We start from the raw sequence: 10,477 nt of genomic DNA, 5'->3' as shown, positions 1-10,477 counted from the left end.
ATATTTTTTAAAAGGAAAAAAATACCTACACTTTGTCTTTGATGCCATTCTTTTAAAAATCCAGTTGAATTAGATTCCAAGTTTGTCTTCACCTGGCTTAAGGTTACTCAGTTTGTTTTGCTTAAAGTAGTGCTATGTCATTTCCAAAGCCATGGGAAGGATGGGGAGGGAGGGAGGCAGCACCATGCACTAGAATATTGCTTTGCTCTATACAGCAGAACCTCAATATCAAAATTTAATTCTCAAACAACTGACACTATGAGACTAACTCCTTACAGCAATTTCTATAAGTGTTTCTATAAGACAAAATATTCAAAATGCAGTTATAATGCAAGAAATGAAAAGCATTATTCAACAACACACTACAATGAGGCAACTGTGACAAAGACTCCTTTCCAGTTCAGCATAGAAATAAATAACACAAAGTCAGCATCAGTGCTTACAGAAATCCTTCCCCTATTATTTTATATAAGCTTTTCCATATACTGTAGATGCCTATATGGAAATAGCAAGAAAGCTTATTTGTGTGGCTGCACTGATGTATTCATCACTTTTCTCCCATAAATGCAAGTCAAGGGCTGATGATCTGGACTAGAAAAATCATCTTAAGATAGACTGTGCTAAATATCAATTACAACCTTGGAAAAATCTTGTGACCTTCCCACAGACATGAAGGAAACTACTGTTGCCTGTTCTCTGAACAGCTCCTCCATGGTTAGTCACAGTCTGCAAAAAACTGGAAATTCAGTCCACAATTAGAAGAACGCTGACATCCAGGCTAGAAAGGACATCTGATTATAAACTCATGCTTGGGGTGGCAAGGAACGACCAAATCACAGGGGCACAAAAGCAAAACACAGTAATATTATCCCATCCCAAAGTGTCTTTAACATAATTAAGACTGAAACCATTTACTATCTGACTGAAAGGAGTACAAACTAGATAAGCTCTCATGTTTCCTTGCAGCCCATTTTACTTCATTAATTAAAAATGCCAGTCTATGTAGCATACTTTTTTATTCCTTTTATTATCAACACATTTATTACACATGAGAACAAACACAGTGGTGCACAACTCAGTTAAAAATCCACCATGCTAAAGGATCACTTTATTAAGTATAAGTTAAGTTAATGAGAACATGAGAATAAATATGGGGGGGAGGGGGTTGAGCAAAACAACATTTACAAATACTGAGTTATATTGTTTGTATCATGAGATGTTATTTGCACAACATACCTTATCATCAAAGGTCTAATTCTGCCCTGTTTGGCATAATGGAGTGGGAAATGCAGGCTGACTGCCTGAGATCAGAAATGGCACCTTTTGTTATCGAATCCTGACACTGGCCACTGCAGTCATTTTAATCTTATTGATAAGCATAGCCAGTTTTGTCTCTACCTCAGACTGATTTATTTCCAGTGTTCCTACTGAAGAATGAAATCTAACTCAGCGAGCCCAAACTAACACAGCTATGAACTACAAGCAGCATGTCAGTCGTCTAACAAGAAAATTAAAACATCATAATCTGTGTTGATTTTTTTTGTTTGTTTGTTTCTTTTGCTTTTAAGCTTTGATACCATCCTAGTAGGAATGCTCTCCTCTCTCTGTACCCTGGTTTGAGTCCTCTGCCGATGTTACTACCATCGCTGCCCCAATCTTTCCAATTAACTTCAGTGAGAAGGGCCCACGCCCCAAATATGTGCCAATTGCCACAACCAGGTAGCAAAAAAACACAAGATGTACTGAAGAGGCTTTGGTTTTAAATGCTGAAACTGCAGCTATGTTTTACACAAATCAGCATACTCTACAATTTTAAATTTACTTTTTCCTCCGACCACCAAGATTGCACTATGCTAAATCAGGTATCTCAAATCAACACCATCACAGCATCACAATGTCAAAAACACTGTTTCAAAGCTCTTAACACAGTAACAGTTGGTACAGGACAACTGTCAGCTCAAGAAAAATACTGCAATCAATCTTACTGAAATAAATAAAAGAGGAAATATGCACATACCTATGCTTAACAGCTGTAAGTGGACCTGTAGCTCTCCAGGTGTACCTCAGCACAGAGTTTCCTGATCCAGTCCAGATCTCTTGAATACCATAGTCATGCAGAAAGAGGCATTAATCATCTGTAAATAATATCAACAAAGAAAATAAAACCAAAACAGTGTAGTTTAGAAGAATAGCTCTAGAATAGCTCTAAAACTTGCACTGGCATGCAAAGCTGCGGGCCCACACCACCTCCCTGCCCACTTAATTACATTCAGCTGCTTGTCATGTGGTCTTGCTGACCGATCAAGTGATCTCTTTCCCTCTTTTTAAAACAAGCAGCACAGACAATCAGATTTCCCTAACTCAGGTAGTAACAGACTTTGAGCCCTTCTTTAAGCTCCTGACCCTCCTGCTTCCTGGCACAGGGAAACGGAAGTTGCAGTATGCTTTACTGAAAAAACAAATAAAATACAGCAAACACAGAAGCCTACTTATTGTAACAAAGCACAATGAGTACTAAAAGCAACCAAAACATCACGGAGAATTTCAGTTTTGCACCCAGTGTTTCACCTTTGCAGAGGACAGAAAGAGCCACCTCTAGACAAGCCAATGCCAACCGCATGGGGGCAGGGATGGAGGGCCGTGGGGCAGTGCCAGGACTCGGGGATCCCACCCAGCCCTCAGGGGGCTCTCAGCTGCAACAGTGGAGCTGTAGTAGGATGGTGCCAGGAACTTTCTGCACCACTCCAGCAATATCTGCATGCCCCCCTCAACTCTATGAGATGTGCAGACATTCCACATACTTTAAATTAATGAAATAAAAGATTGATTGAACATGGAAACCATCCTCAACAAGTCCCTCCATCAGGGCCCACGTTAGCACAGTAGGCCCAATCTGTGCCCCCTGGCCCAGCACCAAGGCACTCGTTGGTAGGAGGCCCCTGCCCACGGCCCCTCTCACAGCTGCTGCTCACTCTGCAGGTGCTGCAGATGGCTGAAAGACATGGGTGCAGTGAGTGACAGACCCACCAAGCAGGATTTAACCGGGCTGAGCATTCACAGACAGCAGGTTACCTTGCACAACACTTATGCATCTCAGTTTGTTTCCACACAGTGTTTCAAGAGCAGAGAAGCAAGAAAGGAAATTAAGGTTTGTAAGACTGCTCTCCAGCCTCGCCACTTACAAAGTGCTGCAGACAGCTGGCTGCAAAATTTAGCGTACCCTTAATGCATTCATCTACCAGACAGATAACTCTAAAAGCTGAACTCATTTGCTGCAGTGCTCCACTACCTCACCTTGTTTGCTGGGAACTGAGGTGACATGCTACCCAGAGAGGTTGTGGATGCCCCATCCCTGGAGGTGTTCAAGGCCAGGTTGGATGGGGCCCTGGGCAACCTGATCTAGTATTAAATGGGGAGGTTGATGGCCCTGCCTGTGGCAGCAGGGTTGGAAATTCATGATCCTTGAGGTCCCTTCCAACCCAGGCCATTCTGCGATTCTGTAATGTGCACATTTTGTTACAATGAGATGGTAAACAACTATTTGAGGTGGAATTTTTTCATGCACTGCCTCAGCATTTTTCCAGGTTTATCAAAAAGCCACTTCTTTGACATTTTGTCACAGGTTACTCCAACCTTCAATAATTTCCCTGCAGCTGAAGAAGCTCTAAGCCCTGTTTCTGCTCATACAATTTGAAGTGTTGCCACTCAGTTTTTGGCACAGTGAACTTTTTCTTCTTTAACTGCTTCCCTGATCAATACCAGCACATTTGCTTATAGTGAAGAAATACTCTGACCACAAGCACCCGAGGACATCTGGTAACTGCAGAAGGAGGAACAGGATAAGGCGCGTTGACAAAGCAACAGCTCTGCTGTGTTGCAAGCAGCCCCAGGAGCGGGGTGCCGAGCAGAAGCTGCCCAGCTGCAGGTCTCAGCCAGCAGTGTGCAAGCAGTTTGAGCTGTTCCACACAGAAAGGCTTTGGCCATCTTTAAGGGGAAAGTCATTCATAAATAATTTCCAGACTCCAGCTTTTGATTTGAGAACTAAACGAAGCTGCTTAACTTCCTTCTCACCAACCTGGAATAAAGAATATCCACCAACTCCTACTCTCCCCCTCCAGAAAAGGATTTTATTAAAAACAGTAAGATTTGGCTGGGAAGGTACAGTTGAAATAAACGTCATTTTCTCTAGGCAAAGCTACATGGCACCAATTTGTAAGCCATGACATCAGAGTTCAGTTACTCAGAGTCTCTGTTTCCAAACCAACACATCTGCAGGGTGCCCGAAACTGCAGGTTTTGGGGTGCCAGGAACAGCCCCAGGTGAGCCCTCCTCACACTGCCATCCAGGCCTGGGGGCTCACAAGGGATGGGGTGAAGGGTTCAAAACATGCTGTGGAATGCTGCTTTGAGCTCTACAGAAGAATGGCCAACTGTTTGCTTAATAAATCTTCTTGAGTTATAACAAGAGTTATGAACAGGGTATATGAAAAGGACAATCCAAATGCCTGGAATTTATAGCCTTCTTGTAAAAATGATCTATGTTATACAGGTCTAGGAACACAGGAGAAAGCTGGAGGAAAATCCAGTGCAGGACAGCATAGAGCACTGTTCATCCCGAGCATGAGAAAATTTGCCTTTGTATATTCTATACTCTTAAAAAAAGCTACAAGTGTCCAGGCAGTCCCTATCAACTGCTTCCCCAAGAAGAAAATGCCAAACGGTTACCTGTCTGAACTCAGTTCCCACAGGAATTTGGGCATCCCCCACAGGACATAGAAATGGGGAGGAAAGGATCTAGAAACAGCCCACCTCAGCTGATCCTACAGATGATTCTTCTGTGTTTCCAAAGCCAAAAGCTTCAAACTTGCCCAACTGCAGTGCCAGCTGCCCTGTTTCCCTGCCCCCAAATTCTTCTGGGATCTGTTCTTCGGAATGGTTAATGGCTGTTTCCAACACACATTAAAAGCTCAGCACTCTTTTACCGACAGCCACAGCACAGCCTCCACACGCACATATAGCAGATGCTCCTGAACAGCCCTGTCAGACTGCAGAATGAGAACAACCAGCAGGCAGCACAGGGTAATGGCGCTCATTAGCATCCTCAAATCTTATCTGTGTCACAAAACTTCTCCCAGAATCAAAGAGGAAACTTTTAACAAATGCAAAAAGGAGGAAAAACAGCCACTGGGACACAGATGCTGGCACTGTAAATATGCTGGCAAAACTTCAAAAAGAGACAGATCAAATGCTAACAGTAATTACTTCAGAGGGAGATCAATATCCCACAAAATGCAGAAAAAAGAGGGGAGAAAAAAAGTAAAAAGGAAAAATAAGAACATGATAATTGGTATGGGCAGATTGCTACAACTGTAAAAAGAATGTCAGTCCTATTCTTGGAAGAAAGGCTGCTTCTCATGAAAAGACACTCTGGAAAAAATTAGAGGAGCTGTTGGGATGAGCTGCAATGCCACTTAGAATCACAGAATGGCTTGGGTTGGAAAGGACCCCAAAGATCATCTAGCTGTGGGCAGGGCTGCCAATCACTCAGTCAGCACCAGACCAGGCTGCCCAGGGCCCAACCCAGCCTCAAAACCTGCAGGGATGGAGCATCCACAGCCTCTCCTGCTAGCTAGTGCCACCAACTCACCACCTCTCAATGAAAAACTTGTCCCCCAACATGCAAACTAAATCTCCTCTCCTTTGGTTTAAAATCATCCCCCCTTATCCTATCACTACCTACCTGCATAAAAAGTTGATTTCCCTCCTGTTTATAATCTCCCTTTAAATACTGGAAGGTCACAATGAGGTCTCCCTGGAGCTTTGTCTTCTCCAAACTGAACAAGCCCAGCTCCCTTAGACTGTTTTTACAGGACAAGTGCTCCAGGACTTCTACTTACTGTCAAGAAGCCCATAAACACAGCAGCACACTAATATCTGAGGATGAAACTAAACAGATCTGAAAGGAGGGGACAAATCCTTTACACTGAACAACTACTACTTTCCTTGCATCGAGAACCAACCAAGAACATAAAGAAAGAAAAAGCAACTCATACTCAGAAGATCATTTCATATCAGAAAAGTAACAACTCAAGTTTGTCAGCATCAAGTCACAAAACATCCCTTCAGCAAGCAAATCGAAAGCAGGTCAAGCAGGCCCTCCTGCAAGCCAAAAGGCACATTGGCTAAATATTCTGTAATACCACATTTTGAAGCAAAACACCCATGTTCCTCTGTTCCAACTGCAAGCTAATCTAGACAGCTATCTTGTGATCATTTCTGAGCTTTCTTTCAGCAGTGCAGGAGATAAAGTATCAGTATGTTTAAGGGCAGCAGCTTTTTAAGCAGGAAACAGCTTAAAAAATAGCCTGCTCTGATAGCAGCACCAGATGGCTAACTTCCAAGGGCAACCAGAGTTGCATGAACAACTAAAATAACAGATATACACATCAGTTTTGTTTTCATGGAACATCATGCCCAAAGATAGGAATCCTTCACTGCAAATGTGATCTCAGCATCAGCACTTTGGAAACCCTTGAAAGAAAACAACCATATCTTTAACAGGAAATCAGAATTCTGCTTTCAGAAAGCAAATCTGCTTACATTTGAAGAACAGGTTAAGTTTTCTAGTCTTTTATCAGATATTATCTCAAACAAATGGATCTCATCAGCTTGTCACTTCTACTGAATTTACTGTCTCCCCATCAATTTATATGAATGTCAATGTAGTTACAGTTTATCCTGCAGTAAAGCCAAGAGTGTCTGTGCCTGCTCTAGATCCAAATGAAAAGGAAAAGGGAAAACAATGTTTTAATTCCTGAATCAAGTTCCTACTCTCTGATAAAGTTCTGAAATAATAGAATGAACATACTAGAGAGAATACAGCATTTAATACTGCTAAAACACCAAGAATGGGCAAACAAAATGTTCTAATTTAAAAGAGAAATAAAATGTAATAGCTCTTTGCAAGAATAAACATGGTTATTCATCCAGACTGAAAAAAATGGATAGTTTTGTATATCAGAAATAGCATTTGTTGCAACATTCACATTGTTCAAATTACATCACCTGTACTTAAAAGAGGAATATTTAATCTAAGTATATTAATATTTAATCTATTTCACATATTGCAGCTCATTTTAAGTGAGATGATGGTTCCTCAAGCCATAAACCCTTCTGAAGTGCGTGCCTGGTTTCACGAGAAGAGCACCATGCCCAGTAATGTATGCAGACAGAAGCATCTGCATTTTGGTACACGGCTGTAACTGCACACTGATAACTTGATGTCTCTATCTTCAGCCTGAAGAGCTACAAGTCTCCTTTGAGAGCAGTGATCTTTATCTACATATCAGAAGGGCTGACAACTAAGTGTATTTTTTAATTTTAAAGTGTTGTAGCCTTCTAGGAATCTGTTGTACCAACATAAAGGAATGTGCACTACAACTTCTTCAGAAAGGCTTTTCAATGTTTTGCAAGTCTACATCAATACAATTTTGAATGCTTTGATGTTTTTACCCACGCTTCAGCTTAATTGATTCACATTTGTTCTTTGCACTACCTCATCTAAATACAGCTACACAGCATCCTTACTGTCCTTTCATTTGTGTACCTGCTTTACATAAAGAATCACTGCAGAAGCTTAGTTTCAAAATCCTACTTGCAAGCACCCACAAATTCAACTTTCATCTTAAAAGCCTGCTCATGTATCTACCAGCTCCTTCTTCCACTGCAAACCACAAATTTCCAGAAATGTTGTACTCTTCCTAGTCAGCTCCTATCTTCTGTGCTGTTTCCTACTCCTTTCCTACCTCCCCAGCAGCCTGCACTCTGCCTTCCAGAAAGGCCCTCGTCTGCTGTGCAGAGTATCAACACAGTATCATAAAGAAGGGAACAGCTAGGAGATACTGGGTCACAAACAAAAATACGGATGCTTTGGTTTACATTCTTGATATTATTTTAGAGCCATAAAAGCAGTGATATATATATATAAATTTTTTTTCTTTAGTAATTCAAAATACTTGCCAGGTCAGCTTCGAAGTGCTGGCCAGTACACAAACAGGATTCCAACATTTGGGATCATGCAAAACTGTCATATACATATCAAACTGTTTTCAGTTCCTTGAAGCCACAGCAACATCACAGGAAAAAAATTATGCTGGTTTTATGTCACATTTTAATATATATGTATGCCAGAATTTAATCTTCAAAGTTTATTATATCAGAGAATAAATCACAGAAGTTGAGACTACTTATTACAGCAAACAGAAGTAAATTCTGTTGTATTATTTATTAAAAGAAAACAATACAACGAAATACAACGATACTCCAGTAATGAAATTAGAGGCTAAGACTCCTAATTCATCAAGGCTTTACCACCAGTGGAGATAAAAGCATCTGATCACAGCTGATTTAATGTGGTATGAGTCAGCCCTGGCTCCTCACAGGGATGCAGTTTTCAAACTAGAAAGACAAAAAAGAAATCATGGAAAGAAATCTCATAATCAGATGCTGTTCCCATAGGAAGACAAGCTGGGAATATATTCGTATAAATACAAAAAAAAAAGTTTTTTTTCACTCTGTAAACGAGCTGCTTTTAAACAACTATTCCTTAAATCATGCTGCTCCCAAACGGCTTTTCAGACACGTCTGAAGTCAGATCTATAAACACAATAGCACACAGGTGGACCCCACAAGACACACCCGACATATCCAGACCAGCAAGCGTTTGCCTTTAAACACGTGGGTAGCCCTTTGAAATCAAGACATAAAAAATTCAGTATCTGCTGGATCAGACCACATGTGCAGTGGAGTATCATAATAAAGCTTTAACACTGAAGAAAGCGTTTGGATTAACTGTTTAAACGTGTTTAAGGATTACAAGTTGTCTTTAAAATGTTTTGGTGAACCATTAAGTAATAGGAGAGAAAAGAGTTACGGCTCCTACATTCCATCCCCAATGCCCACAGTGCCTGCTTCTAAACAGCCCTTGCAGCCCGTTGCTGCCCACAGGCACAGCCCCTGGCACAGGGTGGGTGTGCAGGCTGGGGCTGCTCTGACCACTGGCAGATGAACTGACAGCCAACTGGCACTGACGGAGCAGCTGGAAATCCAAAGGTGACGCACAAGGATCACTGCCCGTAACACTCATTCTTGTCAATGCCAAAAGCTGCTGAAAAACTTTTTTATCTCACTAATCTGCTCTTTGAAAGGAAACACGCAGTCAAGCGATAAAATAACATGTAACGATAGAGATGAAAACAAACTTACAATCTGGTTTTAGATATCTGGTCACGGATGAGAAATGTTCTGAACTGTACAAACACCAGTATATGCTGCAGCACCAGCCCCCACCCAGCTCCTTTCTGAACAAGTTAAGGAGGTGTAAAATCAGAACCCTGAACCAGAAACACAAGAATGCGTTGTTTTTTCTTCCATCTTTTCAAATGTGCTTTAGAGACATCCACTTAGAATCACAAATACTACTCCTGCAAGTCTGTGTCAGCATCTGAAATGAATGTTGTGCTGTGTGTTGGCTGGAAAACACTTCAAAAGGCAACTAAATATTCTGTGTCCATGAAAAGAACGGAGATTGAGAAGACAACTCCGTGTAGGAATACACTTCCAAGCAAAGGCAAACAGGTCAGATCTTAGAAACCTCTCAGTGCTATTGATACATTTTACACACAAAAGTCAATAAACATTTTGTAGAACTTCAATAAAAACAGTGTACACAAAGATCATCTCTGCAGCAACACTCAGTAGAATTCCTCACTCCAAGCACACGTCTGAAGAAAACTTGTAAATGCTAATTACTGTGGAAACTACTGACAATCAAAAAGCTCCAAATCCACCTGAGAGACAAAACCCAAGGGAGGGTGTTTCTGGAAGTCCTCGACATGTCCTTTATGTGCTGCCAGTAGCATAAAAACCGTCACTTATTCTGGAATACAATCTAGCTGCTTTCAGAACGAGAAAAACTGAGCTTTCCTGATGGATTTAGCTTTCCTCAGATCTCAGACCATCAAAACATTTCCCCCAAGCACTGCAAATCAGACCCAGACTTCAGCTCAGAAAGCAGCAGCAGATGTGCCGGTCCTCCAAAGCAAGGCTGTTACAGCTAAACAGAGAAACGCGCTTACGTCGCTCCCTCAACAGCTTCCCATTCACAGAGGCCCCGCATACAGACGCACCGCACTCTTTTTACCACCGCGTGCCTGGGAAGCTCCGCGCTGCAGCTGCCGCACAGCGGGGCCCGAGCGCCGCAGCCGTTCCCGCAGCGGGGACACGCGAGCAGCGCACAGACGCGCCTCTCCCCACCGCTCGCGGACGCGGCACAACGACCCGCCGTGCGGCCCGGGCGCGGGGCTGCAGACGGCCCGAGAGGCAGCGCGATTCTCGCGGCGCTAAGGCCGCTCTGTCGCACCCAACCGTTTGTCGGCTTCAGAAGCGCAGAGAAATCGCCTTTCCCACCCCGCCCCCCC

General features: G+C 42.4%; 1 long non-coding RNA gene across 4 annotated transcripts; it reads right to left on the bottom strand.

Annotated features, from left to right (window-relative positions):
- Window positions 1-10,431, bottom strand: LOC116217083. Of its 4 annotated transcripts, none has more exons than XR_004161021.1 (2): window positions 10,136-10,431; window positions 1-2,135 (listed from the first exon to the last, which is right to left on the bottom strand). It is a non-coding gene; the product is annotated as an uncharacterized LOC116217083 (long non-coding RNA). The 4 variants fall into 4 exon arrangements; XR_004161022.1 differs by having other exon boundaries at window positions 10,187-10,431; XR_004161023.1 differs by lacking the exon at window positions 10,136-10,431 and adding an exon at window positions 8,370-8,530.
- Between the last annotated feature and the right edge of the window lie 46 nt (window positions 10,432-10,477).

The sequence above is a fragment of the Meleagris gallopavo genome, chromosome 12 (assembly GCF_000146605.3).
Source record: "Meleagris gallopavo isolate NT-WF06-2002-E0010 breed Aviagen turkey brand Nicholas breeding stock chromosome 12, Turkey_5.1, whole genome shotgun sequence".
Taxonomy (NCBI): domain Eukaryota; kingdom Metazoa; phylum Chordata; class Aves; order Galliformes; family Phasianidae; genus Meleagris; species Meleagris gallopavo.
Note: the sequence above shows the minus strand (reverse complement) of the source record. Positions and strands in the feature narration are given on the sequence as shown.